The sequence below is a fragment of the Salmo salar genome, unplaced genomic scaffold, assembly GCF_905237065.1.
Source record: "Salmo salar unplaced genomic scaffold, Ssal_v3.1, whole genome shotgun sequence".
NCBI lineage: Eukaryota > Metazoa > Chordata > Actinopteri > Salmoniformes > Salmonidae > Salmo > Salmo salar.
This window is the reverse complement of record NW_025548330.1, coordinates 25,484-45,120: the sequence shown is the minus strand read 5'-3', so window position 1 is coordinate 45,120 and position 19,637 is coordinate 25,484. Positions and strand designations below refer to the sequence as shown.

At 40.2% G+C, this 19,637-nt stretch overlaps 1 long non-coding RNA gene across 1 annotated transcript; it reads right to left on the bottom strand.

Moving 5' to 3' along the window:
* Window positions 1–644: 644 nt before the first annotated feature.
* On the bottom strand, window positions 645–7,768 carry LOC123732903 (uncharacterized). The gene is made up of 3 exons (XR_006763481.1): window positions 7,541–7,768; window positions 2,288–2,392; window positions 645–705 (listed from the first exon to the last, which is right to left on the bottom strand). It is a non-coding gene; the product is annotated as an uncharacterized lncRNA (long non-coding RNA).
* Between the last annotated feature and the right edge of the window lie 11,869 nt (window positions 7,769–19,637).

Below are 19,637 nucleotides of genomic sequence, written 5' to 3'. Positions count from 1 at the left end.
AAATGTGACCGACCGGCTCAATTTGGTAATTAACTGAATAACTACATATATAGTGTTTTTGGTTTATGTAAGTTTAATTGTTTGTTATGCTATAAATTGTTTTTTTATGGTTGTAAGTGATAAAATTAACAAGAACATGGTATATTTTTCAATTCTCAGTAATTACTACTTTAGTAAGGAATAACACATTTTTTCAGTACTACTGCAGTTGCTAAATAATTCCAATAGATGGGAACATAAGACCACAATGACATTTCAGAATGTTAGTTTAGTTTTCTCCCTGGATACACCACCACTCCCGACGCTTCCTGCAGAACCCCTGCAGTACCTCCGCAGACCCCGGATTGAGAACCCCTGATTTAGCAGATGCTCTTATCCAGAAAGATTTACAGTAAGTGCATTCACCTTATTAAGATAGATATTTATTTAGGAAATAAACTTAATGAATTATTCATAAAATTGTTATCTCACCTCTTAGCTTTGGTGTTATGTCCCCCAGAGAGATGCATTTTGGAGGCAGGGCCCCTCTCCTCTCTCTCCACAGAGAGATGCATTTTAGAGGCAGGGCCCCCCTCCTCTCTGTCCCCAGAGAGACTCATTTTAGAGGCAGGGCCCCCCTCCTTCCTCTCCCCAGAGAGACTCATTTTAGAGGCAGGGCCCCCCTCCTTTCTCTCCCCAGAGAGACTCATTTTAGAGCACTGACCCCTGTAAACAGAGATCCAGCATGTTGGTTGTGGTTAACACAGTGACAACTAAACAGAGATCCAGCATGTTGGTTGTGGTTAACACAGTGACAACTAAACAGAGATCCAGCATGTTGGTTGTGGTTAACACAGTGACAACTAGTTCTTGACTGTCAATTGTTATCATGTATTCATTATCTCTTAGAGAAATAAAACATTTACTAACAGACACATAGAAACAGTCAGGTGATTTAATGCATCACATGAACATGTAGTTGTGACATTTCATCTTCATGGTAACTGTCAATAATAATAATAAGTCACTGTTTGTTAAGGTAGTAATAGACAGAACAACAACAATAACAATAATAATAATAATAATAATAACAATAATAATAAGTCACTGTTTGTTAGTTATAGACAGTACAGCAACAATAATAATAATAATAATAATAAGTCACTGTTTGTTAAGGTAGTTATAGACAGAACAACAACAATAATAATAATAATAATAATAATAAGTCACTGTTTGTTAAGGTAGTTATAGACAGTACAGCAACAATAATAACAATAATAATAATAATAACAATAATAATAATAAGTCACTGTTTGTTAAGGTAGTTATAGACAGTACAGCAACACAAGGCCATGTCTCACACGTATTTGTATTCACTAACAGTAGGCTATTTATTGTCTTTCAATCTGTTCTTTTCTAAACATATCTGAGAATATAGACAGAAGGGCTAAAACGGGCATGATTGATCCAAGGAGGAAATTGTTGAACCATTCAGAAAGGTTTTTTGCATCAAGTGAGAGATTTTATATTATTTAAAGTAGACTAGGTTATAATGTATAATAGCAGTTTGTTAGTGATATGCAGATCAAGGTCTATACCTCGGCTATAGCCTACATATCATAGATGACCAGTCTAAACCTGTTCAGATCAACATAATGTTATAGTCCTACCAGTAGCAGGACAGAGAATGTACTGTATATAACCTACATATCATAGATGACCAGTCTAAACCTGTTCAGATCAACATAATGTTATAGTCCTACCAGTAGCAGGACAGAGAGTGTACTGTATATAACCTACATATCATAGATGACCAGTCTAAACCTGTTCAGATCAACATAATGTTATAGTCCTACCAGTAGCAGGACAGAGAATGTACTGTATATAACCTACATATCATAGATGACCAGTCTAAACCTGTTCAGATCAACATAATGTTATAGTCCTACCAGTAGCAGGACAGAGAATGTACTGTATATAACCTACATATCATAGATGACCAGTCTAAACCTGTTCAGATCAACATAATGTTATAGTCCTACCAGTAGCAGGACAGAGAATGTACTGTATATAACCTACATATCATAGATGACCAGCCTAAACCTGTTCAGATCAGTTCACAGAGAACATCAGGTTTGTCGGCATGATAAGTGATCATAGCCTTATAATAGTTTGTAGGTAGTCTAGACCAACAGTACGAGAGTCTGCCCGTCTTTCCTACATACCAACACATTTATTCAATGTTACCGAGAAATATGTGCCACAGTTTCAACAGCCATTTTTGTAACTGCGTAGACAACACACTTACTTTCACGTTCATATGAGGAAATCACAAAACTTCTGACAGTCACTGGTGCAGCCGCCTGTTTTCTTGCAGATGAAGTAGCTTTCACAGGCAGCTCATTCAACCAGCCTAAACAACAGTAAATACAAGATGTCAAATGGTCAAAAGTGAATCTCAATAGAGCCACATACATTAGAGAGAGGTATATTGCTGCAGATGTTGGATCTTAATTTGAGCCAGTTTGCTACACCAGGAAAATAATCCTGCAGAAACAGGACATTTGAATTATTGTATGGATTATAATTAATGAACAGTTATAAAATGAGTATGTGGAATTTATCATCTTCAGAAACCTTTTCTAAAGTTTAATTACACTCAAATACACTACAAGTTTAGTTTTTCTGCATCAGGGTGATCAAATTAAGATCTTACATCTGTACAGAGTTTATGTCTTTATCTGAAAAGGGCAGTTTGAGTTATTAGCGATAACATTGCAACTGTCAGCTGATGTAAACCTCTGTGATTGGATGTTATAGACTCGCATACATATCCCCATGTACAATTATGTGTACAGATGTAGGATCTTATTTTGATCACTCCCTACTGCAGAAGAACGTTCCTGCAATGCAGGAAATGTAAAACTTGTAGTGTATTTGAGGATTAAAAAGGCTTCTGAAGTTTGTAATTTCCACTTAGAGATATCAGACTTAAGTATCAACCCCTACAAAAATGTCCATTAATTATAATCCCCATGATAATTCACATTTCTTGTTGCTGCAGGAATATTTTCCTGCTGTAGTAAACTGGCTCAAATGAAGATCCTACGTGCAAATGTACTTGGTGAATAAAGCTGATTGTGATTCTACAAAGGTTGAGTCTCTAGATTCCCTTGCTGCTCTGGAGAAATAATGACATGGTTGTCATGGTGATTTAAACTGGGACCTGGTTACCTCCCAACTCTGATGTCATTTGTTACATTTCACCCTGTTGATAAAGGCGGCTACAAGGATGAACCCAGAAGACAACTCTAAATCAACACTCACTGATATTATCCTGAAATCCTTTCACTCATATTGTGGTGTCTCTTCGTTTAACAGATCTTCCTTGTTCACCAGTCTATGATATTAATATTGTAGCAAACAGTGGTGCAGGGCAGTGAACCCAGGTCGCTGGTGAACAAGGAAAAAACCCTATGCAGCGCACAAATAGGGTTAACCCAGTATTTATTCATTTATTTTACTAGGCAAGTCAGTTAAGAACAAATTCTTATTTTCAATGACGGCTTAGGAAAAGTGGGTTAACTGCCTTGTTCAGGGGTAAACAACTGATTTTTACCTTGTCAGCTCAGAGATTTGATCTTGCAGCATTTCTGTTACTAGTCCAACGCTCTAACTAACCACTAGAGCGTTGGAGCGCAGCTTCCTGCCGCCCCAAGTAGGGATAACCCAGGATCAGAATTAATAGTGTTAACCCAGTATCAGTATCAATAGGGTTAACCCAGTATCAGTATCAGTAGGGTTAACCCAGTATCAGTATCAATAGGGTTAACCCTGTATCAGTATTAATAGGGTTAACCCAGTATCAGTATTAATAGGGTTAACCCAGTATCAGTATTAATAGTGTTAACCCAGTATCAGTATTAATAGGGTTAACCCAGTATCAGTATTAATAGGGTTAACCCTGTATCAGTATTAATAGTGTTAACCCAGTATCAGTATCAATAGGGTTAACCCAGTATCAGTATTAATAGGGTTAACCCAGTATCAGTATTAATAGGGTTAACCCTGTATCAGTATTAATAGTGTTAACCCAGTATCAGTATCAGTAGGGTTAACCCAGTATCAGTATCAATAGTGTTAACCCAGTATCAGTATCAGTAGGGTTAACCCAGTATCAGTATCAGTAGGGTTAACCCAGTATCAGTATCAATAGTGTTAACCCAGTATCAGAATCAATAGGGTTAACCCAGTATCAGTATTAATAGGGTTAACCCAGTATCAGTATCAATAGGGTTAACCCAGTATCAGTATTAATAGGGTTAACGCAGTATCAGTATCAATAGGGTTAACCCAGTATCAGTATCAATAGTGTTAACCCAGTATCAGTATCAATAGGGTTAACCCAGTATCAGTATTAATAGGGTTAACCCAGTATCAGTATCAATAGTGTTAACCCAGTGTCAGTATCAATAGGGTTAACCCAGTATCAGTATTAATAGGGTTAACCCAGTATCAGTATCAATAGGGTTAACCCAGTATCAGTATTAATAGGGTTAACCCAGTATCAGTATCAATAGTGTTAACCCAGTATCAGTATCAATAGTGTTAACCCAGTGTCAGTATCAATAGTGTTAACCCAGTATCAGTATAAATAGGGTTAACCCAGTATCAGTATCAATAGTGTTAACCCAGTATCAATAGTGTTAACCCAGTATCAGTATCAATAGTGTTAACCCAGTATCAGTATCAATAGGGTTAACCCAGTATCAGTATCAATAGGGTTAACCCAGTGTCAGTATTAATAGTGTTAACCCAGTATCAGTATTAATAGTGTTAACCCAGTATCAGTATTAATAGGGTTAACCCAGTATCAGTATTAATAGGGTTAACCCAGTATCAGTATCAATAGTGTTAACCCAGTATCAGTATTAATAGTGTTAACCCAGTATCAGTATTAATAGGGTTAACCCAGTATCAGTATTAATAGGGTTAACCCAGTATCAGTATTAATAGGGTTAACCCAGTATCAGTATTAATAGTGTTAACCCAGTATCAGTATTAATAGTGTTAACCCAGTATCAGTGCTAATTAGTCCCGTGCTTTGACTACTCAGACCCCTAACACATCCGGTCCATTCTGATGACCTCACAGACACCATACCACTTCTGACACCAATGTAGCAAACAGCTGGGCAGGGAAGTGAACCCAGGTCGCACCTGTAAAAGCTCAACAACCTACGCATCGCGCCATTGGCACCAATTGGGTCACTTGGTTGGAATTGTGAAGTGGCTCATATAGCGAGGATCACTACACTATAGAGGAACTATGATACAATTACATTATCACATGAAATGTAGAGGATCACTACATTATAGAGGAACTATGATACAATTACATTATCATATGAAATGTAGAGGATCACTGCACTATAGTGGAACTATGATACAATTACATTATCATATGAAATGTTAAATGTAGAACTATAATATATGAATATTGATATATTGAATTTGACTTGACCACGTCCAGTCTGCTCCATTTATATGATTAAACTGACACCAACCTGTCTCAGTAGTAGTAGACTGTTAGGAGTGTTTTACTGTCATTCACTATACTAACATTACACCAACCTGTCTCAGTAGTAGTAGACTGTTAGGAGTGTTTTACTGTCATTCACTATACTAACATTACACCAACCTGTCTCAGTAGTAGTAGACTCTTAGGAGTGTTTTACTGTCATTCACTATACTAACATTACACCAACCTGTCTCAGTAGTAGTAGACTGTTAGGAGTGTTTTACTGTCATTCACTATACTAACATTACACCAACCTGTCTCAGTAGTAGTAGACTGTTAGGAGTGTTTTACTGTCATTCACTATACTAACATTACACCAACCTGTCTCAGTAGTAGTAGACTGTTAGGAGTGTTTTACTGTCATTCACTATACTAACATTACACCAACCTGTCTCAGTAGTAGTAGACTGTTAGGAGTGTTTTACTGTCATTCACTATACTAACATTACACCAACCTGTCTCAGTAGTAGTAGACTGTTAGGAGTGTTTTACTGTCATTCACTATACTAACATTACACCAACCTGTCTCAGTAGTAGTAGACTGTTAGGAGTGTTTTACTGTCATTCACTATACTAACATTACACCAACCTGTCTCAGTAGTAGTAGACTGTTAGGAGTGTTTTACTGTCATTCACTATACTAACATTACACCAACCTGTCTCAGTAGTAGTAGACTGTTAGGAGTGTTTTACTGTCATTCACTATACTAACATTACATTTAATTTATCTCCACACTTTACAATAATCCCTGGCAGGATTCTCACCTTGAAACTTCATTGAGATTTTTTTCTGTTCTGTTGTGTATATTGTGATGGGTGAGGCCTGAGCTGGAATGTGAAGCTAACTGAAGCTGTCTAGCTTTAGAAAACCAGTATATCAAGCCTGTATCATAGTATACCCCTCAGGCTACGTTCAGGTTTCAGCAAGAGGCAGGTATCAACATGCCGAGTCGTAGGCGACAACCTGGGTTGTATTCATTAGTTTACTCCACAGCCAACAGTTTTAAGATGTTAAATAAAACATAAACCGTTTACTCTAAACGCTGTACAATGTGACCTAAACGGTTTCTGTTGCCAAACGTTTTGCTACGGTGGGCACTAATGAATACACACAAACTGTTTTGAGGAAGTGTAAGTTGTTGTTAGTCTCTTGAACAATATTTATTAGTCTCTCTTTCACACAACATACCTTCCTGAGTGAAAAGAGTTAACTGTAGATTATAAAGAGAAAATGTTTGTTTGTTGCTAGTTGTGTTTTAAGCCTGTTTTGAGAAGACAAGTCTATAGACCTATGATACAGTACACTCTTAGAATAAAGGGTTCCAAACGGGTCCTCCGGCCGTCCCCATAGGAGAACGCTTTTGGGTTCCAGGTAGAACCCTTCTGGCTTCCATGTAGAACCCTCTGTGGAAAGGGTTCTCCACGGAACCCAAAAGTGTTCTACCTAGTACCAAAAAAAGGGTTCTACAAAGGGTTCTCCTATGGGGACAGCCAAAGAACCCTTTTAGATTGTAGATAGTGTAGGAGCGATCACCCTGGGGCACACAGATGGGCACAGAACGAATTCACCCCACGCATCTAATTTATATCCAAAACATTTTAAGGAGAGTAGGACTATTATAACACTGTCCACCAAAATTATAATTAACTATATGAATACACATAACAATATCATCAACTATATTAATACACATGACAATATCATCAACTATATTAATACACACAACAATATCACCAACTATATTAATACACACAACACTATCATTAACTATATTAATACACACAACAATATCATTAACTATATGAATACACATAACAATATCATCAACTATATTAATACACATAACAATATCATCAACTATATTAATACACATAACAATATCATCAACTATATGAATACACATAACAATATCACCAACTATATTAATACACACAACAATATCATCAACTATATTAATACACATGACAATCGTCGTCTTACCTTTTATCCCTCAATAGAAACAGAGTCTGAATGATCATTCGGTCGTTGAAAGTTGCTTTCGTTTGCTCTGCTCATTTACATATCAGGTTCTACCTGTTCTCTCTCCGAGTCCCTCTCTCTTTACAGCTCTTACAATGAGCCTTGGCAAACATTCTACAACTGTCTAGAAGTCTATTGGAGGGATGGTGGTGTTCTATTGTGTTGAGACCTGATGACTGAGACGGCCGCGGCATATTGTGAAACATCAGCAAGTTCAGCAGTCTTCATCACTGAAGCTCCTGCCAATCGTGCCCCAACAATCACCAATCGTTAAGCTCTTCCCGAGCAGGGTCACAGTCTCTCCTGGTTGCAACTCCTCTCTCCCCAGGGGTAGCAGCTCCTCTCTCCCCAGGGGTAGCAGCTCTTCTCTCCCCAGGGGTTGCAGCTCCTCTCTACCCAGGGGTAACAGCTCCTCTCTACCCAGGGGTAGCAGCTCCTCTCTCCCCAGGGGTAGCAGCTCCTCTCTCCCCAGGGGTAGCAGCTCCTCTCTCCCCAGGGGTAGCAGCTCCTCTCTCCCCAGGGGTAGCAGCTCCTCTCTCCCCAGGGGTAACAGCTCCTCTCTCCCCAGGGGTAACAGCTCCTCTCTCCCCAGGGGTAGCAGCTCCTCTCTCCCCAGGGGTTGCAGCTCCTCTCTCTCCCCAGGGGTAGCAGCTCCTCTCTCCCCAGGGGTAGCAGCTCCTCTCTCCCCAGGGGTAGCAGCTCCTCTCTCCCCAGGGGTAGCAGGTCCTCTCTCTCCCCAGGGTTAGCAGCTTCTCTCTCCCCTAGGATGTGAAGACATTGGTGGCTTAGCCCATAGCCAGTAGGGGGGTCCGGGATGGAATTTCAACAGCTAAAACCATGAATACAACACCAGTGTATTGCCAAAAATCACTCAAGAACTTCAAACATAGACTCTGACCTATCTAATGAGCCAAACTGATTAAAGAATCCCACAGTACCTAAACCATTGCGTAATAGTGGGGGTTGGGCCTGTTGCTCTGCTCACAGCCTGGGTATATGAGGAGGGGGGGGATAGGTCTGATCTGGGGGGGCCTATGTAGGGTGTCTGTCTGTCTGTCTGTCTGTCTGTCTGTCTGTCTGTCTGTCTGTCTGTCTGTCTGTCTGTCTGTCTGTCTGTCTGTCTGTCTGTCTGTCTGTCTGTCTGTCTGTCTGTCTGTCTGTCTGTCTGTCTGTCTGTCTGTCTGTCTGTGTCTGGTGTCTCTCCATCATATACTATTCTTCTGTTGCTGTCTCTGTGTCTTGTCTGGTGTCTCTCTCCATCATATCCTATTCTTCTGTTGCTGTCTCTGTGTCTTGTCTGGTGTCTCTCTCCATCATATCCTATTCTTCTGTTGCTGTCTCTGTGTCTTGTCTGGTGTCTCTCTCCATCACCAGAATAATTGGTGAGGGTTAGGCCTACTACAATACAACATTCAAAACATGAAAACACAAATACATAACTAGCCTGTCCAACCTCTCTTTCGTATCGTCTGAGATCGCTAAAGACTGGAAAGCTGCCGCGGTCATCCCCCCTCTTCAAAGGGGGTGACACTCTAGACCCAAACTGTTACAGACCTATATCCATCCTGCCCTGCCTTTCTAAAGTCTTCGAAAGCCAAGTTAATAAACAGATCACCGACCATCTAGAATTCCACCGTACCTTCTCCGCTATGCAATCTGGTTTCAGAGCTGATCATTGGTGCACCTCAGCCACGCTCAAGGTCCTAAACGATATCATAACCGCCATTGATAAAAGACAATACTGTGCAGCCGTCTTCATCGACCTGGCCAAGGCTTTCGACTCTGTCAATCACCGCATTCTTATCAGCAGACTCAACAGCCTTGGTTTCTCAAATTACTGCCTCGCCTGGTTCACCAACTACTTCTCAGATAGAGTTCAGTGTGTCAAATCGGAGGGCCTGTTGTCCGGGCCTCTGGCAGTCTCTATGGGGGTGCCACAGGGTTCAATTCAATTCTCGGGCCGACTCTTTTCTCTGTATACATCAATGATGTCGCTCTTGCTGCTGGTGATTCTCTGATCCACCTCTACGCAGACGACACCATTCTGTATACTTCTGGCCCTTCTTTGGACACTGTATTAACAACCCTCCAGACGAGCTTCAATGCCATACATCTCTCCTTCTGAGGCCTCCAACTGCTCTTAAATGCAAGTAAAACTAAATGCATGCTCTTCAACCGATCGCTGCCTGCACCTGCCCGCCTGTCCAGCATCACTACTCTGGACGGTTCTGACTTAGAATATGTGGACAACTACAAATACCTAGGTGTCTGGTTAGACTGTAAACTCTCCTTCCAGACTCACATCAATCATCTCCAATCCAAAATTAAATCTAGAATCAGCGTCCTATTTCACAACAAAGCCTCCTTCACTCATGCTGCCAAACATACCCTTGTAAAACTGACTATCCTACCGATCCTTGACTTCGGCGATGTCATTTACAAAATAGCCTCCAACACTCTACTCAGCAAATTGGATGTAGTCTATCACAGTACCATCCGTTTTGTCACCAAAGCCCGATATACTACCCATCACTGCGACCTGTATGCTCTCGTTGGCTGGCCCTCGATTCATATTCATCGCCAAACCCACTGGCTCCAGGTCATCTATAAGCCTTTGCTAGGTAAAGCCCTGCCTTATCTCAGCTCACTGGTCACCATAGCAGCACCCACCCGTAGCACGCGCTCCAGCAGGTATATTTCACTGGTCACCCCCAAAGCCAATTCCTCATTTGGCCACCTTTCCTTCCAGTTCCCTGCTGCCAATGACTGGAACGAACTGCAAAAATCACTGAAGCTGGAGTCTTATATCTCCCTCATTAACCTGTTATGGCTAGGGGGCAGTATTTTCACAGCCGGATAAAAAACGTACCCAATTTAATCTGATTATTACTCCTGCCCAGAAACTAGAATATGCATATAATTATTAGCTTTGGATAGAAAACACTCCAAAGTTTCTAAAACTGTTTGAATGGTGTCTGTGAGTATAACAGAACTCATTTGGCAGGCCAAAACCTGAGAAGATTCCTTACAGGAAGTGCCCTGTCTGACCATTTCTTGCCCTTCTTGATTATCTCTATCCAATACAGGGGATCTCTGCTGTTACGTGACACTTCCTACGGCTCCCATGGGCTCTCAGAAGGCGGCAAAAAGCTGAATCGTGGCTTTACAGGCTCTGGCTGAAAAAAAGTAGCGCGTTTGGATAGTTGCCGGTCAGTACTATGAAACTCAGGCTCGTGCACGAGGGGATCCCATGCTTTTATTTTCTCTCTCTTTGCACGTATACACGCTTTCCCAGGTCGGAATATTATCGCTTTTTTACGAGAAAAATTGCATAAAAATGTATTTTAAACAGCGGTTGACATGCTTCGAAGTACAGTAATGCAATATTTAGAATTTTTTTGTCACGAAATGCGTCGTGCTCGTGACCCTTATTTACACTTCGGATAGTGTCTTGAACGCACGAACAAAATGCCGCTATTTGGATATAACAATGGATTATTTTGAACCAAACCAACATTTGTTATTGAAGTAGCAGTCCTGGGAGTGCATTCTGACGAAGAACACCAAAGGTAATCAAACTTTTCTAATAGTAAATCGAAGTTTGGTCAGGGCTAAACTTGGTGGGTGTCTAAATATCTAGCCGTGATGGCTGGGCTATCTACTCAGAATATTACAAAATGTGCTTTCACCGAAAAGCTATTTTAAAATCGGACACCTCGATTGCACAAAGGAGTTCTGTATCTATAATTCTTAAAATAATTGGTATGTTTTTTTGTGAATGTTTATCGTGAGTAATTTAGTAAATTCACCGGAGGTTTGCGGGGGGTATGCTAGTTCTGAACATCACATGCTAATGTAAAAAGCTGGTTTTTTATATAAATATGAACTTGATTGAACAAAACATGCATGTATTGTATAACATAATGTCCTAGGAGTGTCATCTGATGAAGATCATCAAAGGTTAGTGCATCATTTTAGCTGGTTTTATGGTTTTGGTGACCCTGTCTTTGACTTGACAAAACATTACATTAAGCATCAGCTGTCAGAGCAGCTTACCGATCATTGCACCTGTACATAGCCCATCTGTACATTGCCCAACCAACTACCTCATCCCCATTTTGTAATTTCCTTTATCCTTTGCACCCCAGTATCTCTACTTGCACATTCATCTTCTGCACATCTATCACTCCAGTGTTTAATTGCTAAATTGTAATTATTTCTCCACTCTGGCCTATTTATTGCCTTACCTCCCTAATCTTACTACATTTGCACACACTGTATATAGACCTTTCTATTGTGTTATTGACTGTACGTTGGTTTATTGTCATAAACTTTGTCGTCTGAAGAGGAGAAATCATTGGACCAATATGCAGCGGGTATATTGCTCATCTTCGTATTTATTGAAGGTAAACACACTCAAACAAAATAACGACGATAACAGTCCAGTAAGGTGCACAGACTAAACCGGAAACAACCACCCACAAACACAAGTGAAAACGAGCACACTAAATATGGCCTCCAATTAGAGACAACAACCACCAGCTGCCTCTAATTGGAGGTCAATGAAAAAAACACATCATAGAAAGAGAAACCTAGAATAAACATAGAAATAGAAAATATAGAACATACATCAAAACCCCGAAACACACAAAACAAACACCCCCTGCCACGCCCTGACCAAACTACAATAACAAATAACCCCTTTTACTGGTCAGGACGTGACATTTATCCCATGTGTAACTCTGTGTTGTTTGTGTCACACTGCTTTGCTTTATCTTGGCCTGGTCGCAGTTGTAAATGACAACTTGTTCTCAACTGGCCTACCTGGTTAAATAAAGGTACATAAAATAAGAAATAACACAGAACTCTCAACTAGTTCCATCAAACAGAAAAACAACAAGAAAGCTGAATAATCACATTCAGATTTCTAGATATTGCACTTTTCTTTTGCGTTTTAGGGGTCATAGTGTCACGTCCTGACCAGTAAAAGGGGTTGTTTGTTATTGTAGTTTGGTCAGGACGTGGCAGGGGGTATTTGTTTTATGTGGTTCAGGGTGGTTGTGTTAGTTGTAGGGTGTTTGATTTAGTATTCCCGGGTTTTGGGCGCTGTTCTATGTTTATGTATTTCTATGTTCAGTCTAGTTATTTGTATTTCTATGTTTAGTTAATTGGGGGTTGAACCCTCAATTGGAGGCAGGTGTATTCTCATTGCCTCTGATTGAGGGTTCTATAAATTAGGTATGTGTTTGTTTTAGTAATAGTGGGAGATTGTGCTTGGTATAGCTTTGTCGCCTTATCGGCCTGTTATTTTGTGTTATTTTGTGTTATTTTGTGTTATTTTGTGTTGTGTTGTGTTGTGTTGTGTTGTGGTTTTCCTTCTTTGTCCGTTTAAATAAAAAGAAGATGAGTGCACATTTCCCCGCTGCGTCTTGGTCCACTTCAACCTACGACAACCGTGACACATAGGGGGTCATAGGTCAGATCAGTGGTCATGGTTGATATGCATGGACTAAAAAACAAACTTGAAACCATTTTTCTCAGATTCACTGTGTGTGTAGATGCTGTTTGTCTTTTCTAGGGCAGTAGTTCAGGTGGCTGTTTGTGTAGACTGCTCCTTGTATTTCTAGGGCAGTAGTTCAGGTGGCTGCCCTTGCTCTTAGTCTGCCTCCTGTCTCTCCTATCATCATAGACAGTTGTGGAAAAAGTACTCAATTGTCATACCTGAGTAAAAGTACAAAAATATTTGGTTCTAAATATACTTAAGTATGAAAAGTAAAATTAAAAGTATAAATCGTTTCAAATTCCTTCTATTAAGCAAAGCAGGCGTCACCATTTTCTTGTTTTTAAAATGTATGGATAGGGGGCACATACCAAAACGAAGACGTAATTTACAAAAGATGCATTTGTGTTTCCTGGCTCCGCCAGATCAGAGGCAGTAGAGATGACCATGTGTTGTCTTGATAAGTGAATTAGACCATTTTCCTGTCCTGTCTAATCATTCAAAATGTAATGAGTTATTTTGGGTGTCAGGTCAAATGTATAGATTAAAAAGTACATTATTTTCTTTGGGACTGTAGTGATGTAAAATTTGCAAAAATATAAATTCAAAAGTAAAGTACAGATACCCCAAAAAAACTACTTATGTAGTACTTTATAGTATTTTTACTGAAGTACTTTACACCACTGGCCATGGGTACACCTTCCTGAAAACAATGACTCCATACTTTGCTGAAACCTGTTCTGCCAGTTCATGTCCTTAAAGACTAGAATGTTCCATTGTGGTTAGCCAAAAAGATGACAAGATAGTTCACACATTCATCATCCAGGGTTACTATCAAACATATATGTTACATTTCTGTTTCGTCCATAACTTGTTTCCTGCTTGTAGCAGGTCGTGTTTACAGGAATCCTTTTCTCTAACTAGAAATCATGTGATTTCATGAGAATATTTTTCTGCAGTGAGAGTGTAATGCAAGTCAAGCTGTCCTTGGATGTATGTCAACAAGATTTATAACCAGCATTGTTAAATTAACTGTTGTTATATTTAAAAAAAAATCAATGCTGTCATTTTCTATGTTAGCTAGCTTTAAAAATGTTTTATTGTCACAGACAGCGGATTGGTGCAGTGAAATGTGTTGTTATACAGGGTCAGACAGTAGTATGATAGGTGCAGTGAAATGTGTTGTTATACAGGGTCAGCCATAGTAGTATGATAGGTGTTGTTTTACAGGGTCAGCCATAGTAGTATGATAGATGCAGTGAAATGTGTTGTTTTACAGGGTCAGCCATAGTAGTATGATAGGTGTTGTTTTACAGGGTCAGCCATAGTAGTATGATAGATGCAGTGAAATGTGTTGTTGTACAGGGTCAGCCATAGTAGTATGATAGGTGTTGTTTTACAGGGTCAGCCATAGTAGTATGATAGGTGTTGTTTTACAGGGTCAGCCATAGTAGTATGATAGGTGCAGTGTAATGTGTTGTTGTACAGGGTCAGCCATAGTAGTATGATAGGTGCAGTGTAATGTGTTGTTGTACAGGGTCAGACAGTAGTATGATAGGTGCAGTGTAATGTGTTGTTGTACAGGGTCAGACAGTAGTATGATAGGTGCAGTGTAATGTGTTGTACAGGGTCAGCCATAGTAGTATGATAGGTGTTGTTTTACAGGGTCAGCCATAGTAGTATGATAGGTGTTGTTTTACAGGGTCAGCCATAGTAGTATGATAGGTGCAGTGTAATGTGTTGTTGTACAGGGTCAGACAGTAGTATGATAGGTGCAGTGTAATGTGTTGTTGTACAGGGTCAGACAGTAGTATGATAGGTGCAGTGTAATGTGTTGTTGTACAGGGTCAGACAGTAGTATGATAGGTGCAGTGTAATGTGTTGTTGTACAGGGTCAGACAGTAGTATGATAGGTGCAGTGTAATGTGTTGTTATACAGGGTCAGACAGTAGTATGATAGGTGCAGTGTAATGTGTTGTTGTACAGGGTCAGACAGTAGTATGATAGGTGCAGTGTAATGTGTTGTTGTACAGGGTCAGACAGTAGTATGATAGGTGCAGTGTAATGTGTTGTTGTACAGGGTCAGACAGTAGTATGATAGGTGCAGTGTAATGTGTTGTTGTACAGGGTCAGACAGTAGTATGATAGGTGCAGTGTAATGTGTTGTTGTACAGGGTCAGACAGTAGTATGATAGGTGCAGTGTAATGTGTTGTTGTACAGGGTCAGACAGTAGTATGATAGGTGCAGTGTAATGTGTTGTTGTACAGGGTCAGACAGTAGTATGATAGGTGCAGTGTAATGTGTTGTTATACAGGGTCAGACAGTAGTATGATAGGTGCAGTGTAATGTGTTGTTGTACAGGGTCAGACAGTAGTATGATAGGTGCAGTGTAATGTGTTGTTGTACAGGGTCAGACAGTAGTATGATAGGTGCAGTGTAATGTGTTGTTGTACAGGGTCAGACAGTAGTATGATAGGTGCAGTGTAATGTGTTGTTGTACAGGGTCAGACAGTAGTATGATAGGTGCAGTGTAATGTGTTGTTGTACAGGGTCAGACAGTAGTATGATAGGTGCAGTGTAATGTGTTGTTGTACAGGGTCAGACAGTAGTATGATAGGTGCAGTGTAATGTGTTGTTGTACAGGGTCAGACAGTAGTATGATAGGTGCAGTGTAATGTGTTGTTGTACAGGGTCAGACAGTAGTATGATAGGTGCAGTGTAATGTGTTGTTGTACAGGGTCAGACAGTAGTATGATAGGTGCAGTGTAATGTGTTGTTGTACAGGGTCAGACAGTAGTATGATAGGTGCAGTGTAATGTGTTGTTGTACAGGGTCAGACAGTAGTATGATAGGTGCAGTGTAATGTGTTGTTGTACAGGGTCAGACAGTAGTATGATAGGTGCAGTGTAATGTGTTGTTGTACAGGGTCAGACAGTAGTATGATAGGTGCAGTGTAATGTGTTGTTGTACAGGGTCAGACAGTAGTATGATAGGTGCAGTGTAATGTGTTGTTGTACAGGGTCAGACAGTAGTATGATAGGTGCAGTGTAATGTGTTGTTGTACAGGGTCAGACAGTAGTATGATAGGTGCAGTGTAATGTGTTGTTGTACAGGGTCAGACAGTAGTATGATAGGTGCAGTGTAATGTGTTGTTGTACAGGGTCAGACAGTAGTATGATAGGTGCAGTGTAATGTGTTGTTGTACAGGGTCAGACAGTAGTATGATAGGTGCAGTGTAATGTGTTGTTATACAGGGTCAGACAGTAGTATGGTGACCCTGGTTTGTTATCCCTTTCCCTTAGTCTTCCTCCTGTCTCTCCTATCACCATGGGTACACCTTCCTGAAAACAATGACTCCATACTTTGCTGAAACCTGTTCTGCCAGTTCATGTCCTTAAAGACTAGAATGTTCCATTGTGGTTACCCAAAAAGATGACAAGATAGTTCACACATTCATCATCCAGGGTTATTATCTAACACATATATGTACAATTTATGGTTCAATAACATGAGAATATTTTTCTGCAGTGAGAATGTAATGCAAGTCAAGGTGTCCTTGGAGGAATGTCATCAAGATCTGTTACCAGCATTGTTAAATGAATTGTTGTAATTGAGAGAAAAATACATAAAATGTTTTATTGTCACAAACACCATATTGGTGCAGTGAAATGTGTTGTTTTACAGGGTCAGCCATAGTAGTACGGTTCCCTTGGAGCAAATTAGGGTTAAGTGCCTTGCTTAACGGCACATAGACAGATTTACACCTTGACAGCTCAGGTATTCAAACCAGTGACCTTTCAGCTACATTCCCAACACTCTAACCACTAGGCAACATGACCAGTTTTATCATTGGAATGTGATACAAAATGAGGAAACGGTGTGATTTAGGACCATGTGGACACCTCCTAGTGGTGAGATTGTTAGGAGTGTTTATCAGACCATGTGGACACCTCCTAGTGGTCTGGTTGTTAGGAGTGTTTATCAGACCATGTGGACACCTCCTAGTGGTGGGGTTGTTAGGAGTGTTTATCAGACCATGTGGACACCTCCTAGTGGAGGGGTTGTTAGGAGTGTTTATCAGACCATGTGGACACCTCCTAGTGGTGTGGTTGTTAGGAGTGTTTATCAGACCATGTGGACACCTCCTAGTGGTGGGGTTGTTAGGAGTGTTTATCAGACCATGTGGACACCTCCTAGTGGTGGGGTTGTTAGGAGTGTTTATCAGACCATGTGGACACCTCCTAGTGGTGGGGTTGTTAGGAGTGTTTATCAGACCATGTGGACACCTCCTAGTGGTGGGGTTGTTAGGAGTGTTTATCAGACCATGTGGACACCTCCTAGTGGTCTGGTTGTTAGGAGTGTTTATCAGACCATGTGGACACCTCCTAGTGGTGGGGTTGTTAGGAGTGTTTATCAGACCATGTGGACACTGCTGCATCAGTTGATACAGGTGATAATGTAGATAGACAAACCCCATGATTCAGCCTATGTATTTATAGCCACTATGCTGCATCAGTTGATACAGGTGATAATGTAGATAGACAAACCCCATGCTTCAGCCTATGTATTTATAGCCACTATGCTGCATCAGTTGGGTTGCAGGTGATAATGTTTATTGCTTATAGCTGATAATATACCATCCATACAGGTTTTTGGTCCAATGTGTTAAAATCATTTAACATTTTTAACAAAATCTTATTGGGCTCATTTCTGGAGGTGGAAATTATATTTTAGATGGTGTCAGCATAATTTTATTTTGATACATTTTGGAGTAGAATGTACTTTTATTTGGTCACCAGAACTGAGTTTCTCAGAACAGAGCTTCTCAAAAAGTATCCCCAGGAGGAAGGGGACTGGAACTGGTAAAATGCACAGTTTAATACATTTACATAGTGATCCTCTATCACAGTTTAATACATTTACAGAGTGATCCTCTATCACAGTTTAATACATTTACAGAGTGAGCCTCTATTCCAGTTTAATACATTTACAGAGTGATCCTCTATCACAGTTTAATACATTTACAGAGTGATCCTCTATCACAGTTTAATACATTTACAGAGTGATCCTCTATCACAGTTTAATACATTTACAAAGTGATCCTCTATCACAGTTTAATACATTTACAGAGTGATCCTCTATCACAGTTTAATACATTTACATAGTGATCCTCTATCACAGTTTAATACATTTACAAAGTGGCGGCTGCAGGCCATGGAAACCCATTCCATGAATCTCCCAATGAACAGTGTTTGTGCTGACGTTGCTTCCAGAGGCAGTTTGGAACTCGGTAGTGAGTGTTGCAACCGAGGACAGATGATTTTTACGTGTTATCCGTTTCAGCACTCTGTGGTCCCATTCTGTGAGCTTGTGTGGCCTACCACTTCGTGGCTGAGCCGTTGTTACTCCAAGACATTTCCATTTCACAATAACAGCACTTACAGTTGACCGGGGCAGCTCTAGCAGGACAGAAATTTGATGAACTGACTTGTTGGAAAGGTGGCATCCTATGACGGTGCCACGTTGAATGTCACTGAGCTCTTCAGTAAGGCCTTTCTTCTGCCAATGTTTTCCTATGGAGATCGCTTGGCCATGTGCTCGATTTTATACACCTGTCAGCAACGGGTGTGGCTGAAATAGCCGAATCCACTAATTTGAAGGGGTGTCCATATATAGTGTGTATATATATATAGTGTATTTAATTTTGAGTTTGCCTCCCAATATTACACTTTATATACATCACAGAAGACTGAAATATAACAAAACCATTTGACACAGAAACACCATATTTTCTCAGTTTAAACCAATATAATGTTTATTAATGATGAAATGATGAAACATATTAATAAGGTTCCACCCATGAGGTCACTAGAGGGAAATTTGGTCATTTGACTCACTTCCATCGCATCATTAATTGGGGTGTGTTTGTGTGTGGATGTGTGTGTGCGTGCGTAGCTATCCGACACATGTGCTTGCATGTGTGTTTTTTGTGCACGTGTCTGCATGCGTTATCTATGTAGGCTACATCATATACATGTATAACCTTACAGAACTGTTGTTATTCAATGTGTTTCTGTGGGCTAATAGCAGTAAGGCCAAATTCAATGTCTAATCAAATATCTGTTTTCATTACTTACAGGGGTCCTAAAAGTCCAAATGAAATATCTAAATGATACTTGGTATGACCATCTTATAACAATTCCCTATGTCAGCTTAGTAGAAACCCATCCCTGGGCCCTTAGACCTTTTTAAAGGCAATGTTCCTGTGTCAGCAGTGATGGAATTTATGGTAAACGCTGCAGATGTCGGTTGAATCGGAAATTACCTTTAACTGTCAAGTGTTCTCCAACACAGCCTCCATTTGAATCCTGGCCTAAGTATACGACTTGGTTCCTGTTTTCCTCTGAGGAATGTGCACAAACATTCCATACAGGGCTAATGGCCAACAGAACATTAGACCATTGGAGACCAGGGTCTCCAAAAAAACCTCATATGCTATGACATCAAAGCGTTTCCAATGGCTGCCACTGTATAAGGTACATGTCCACCTGTTGAAG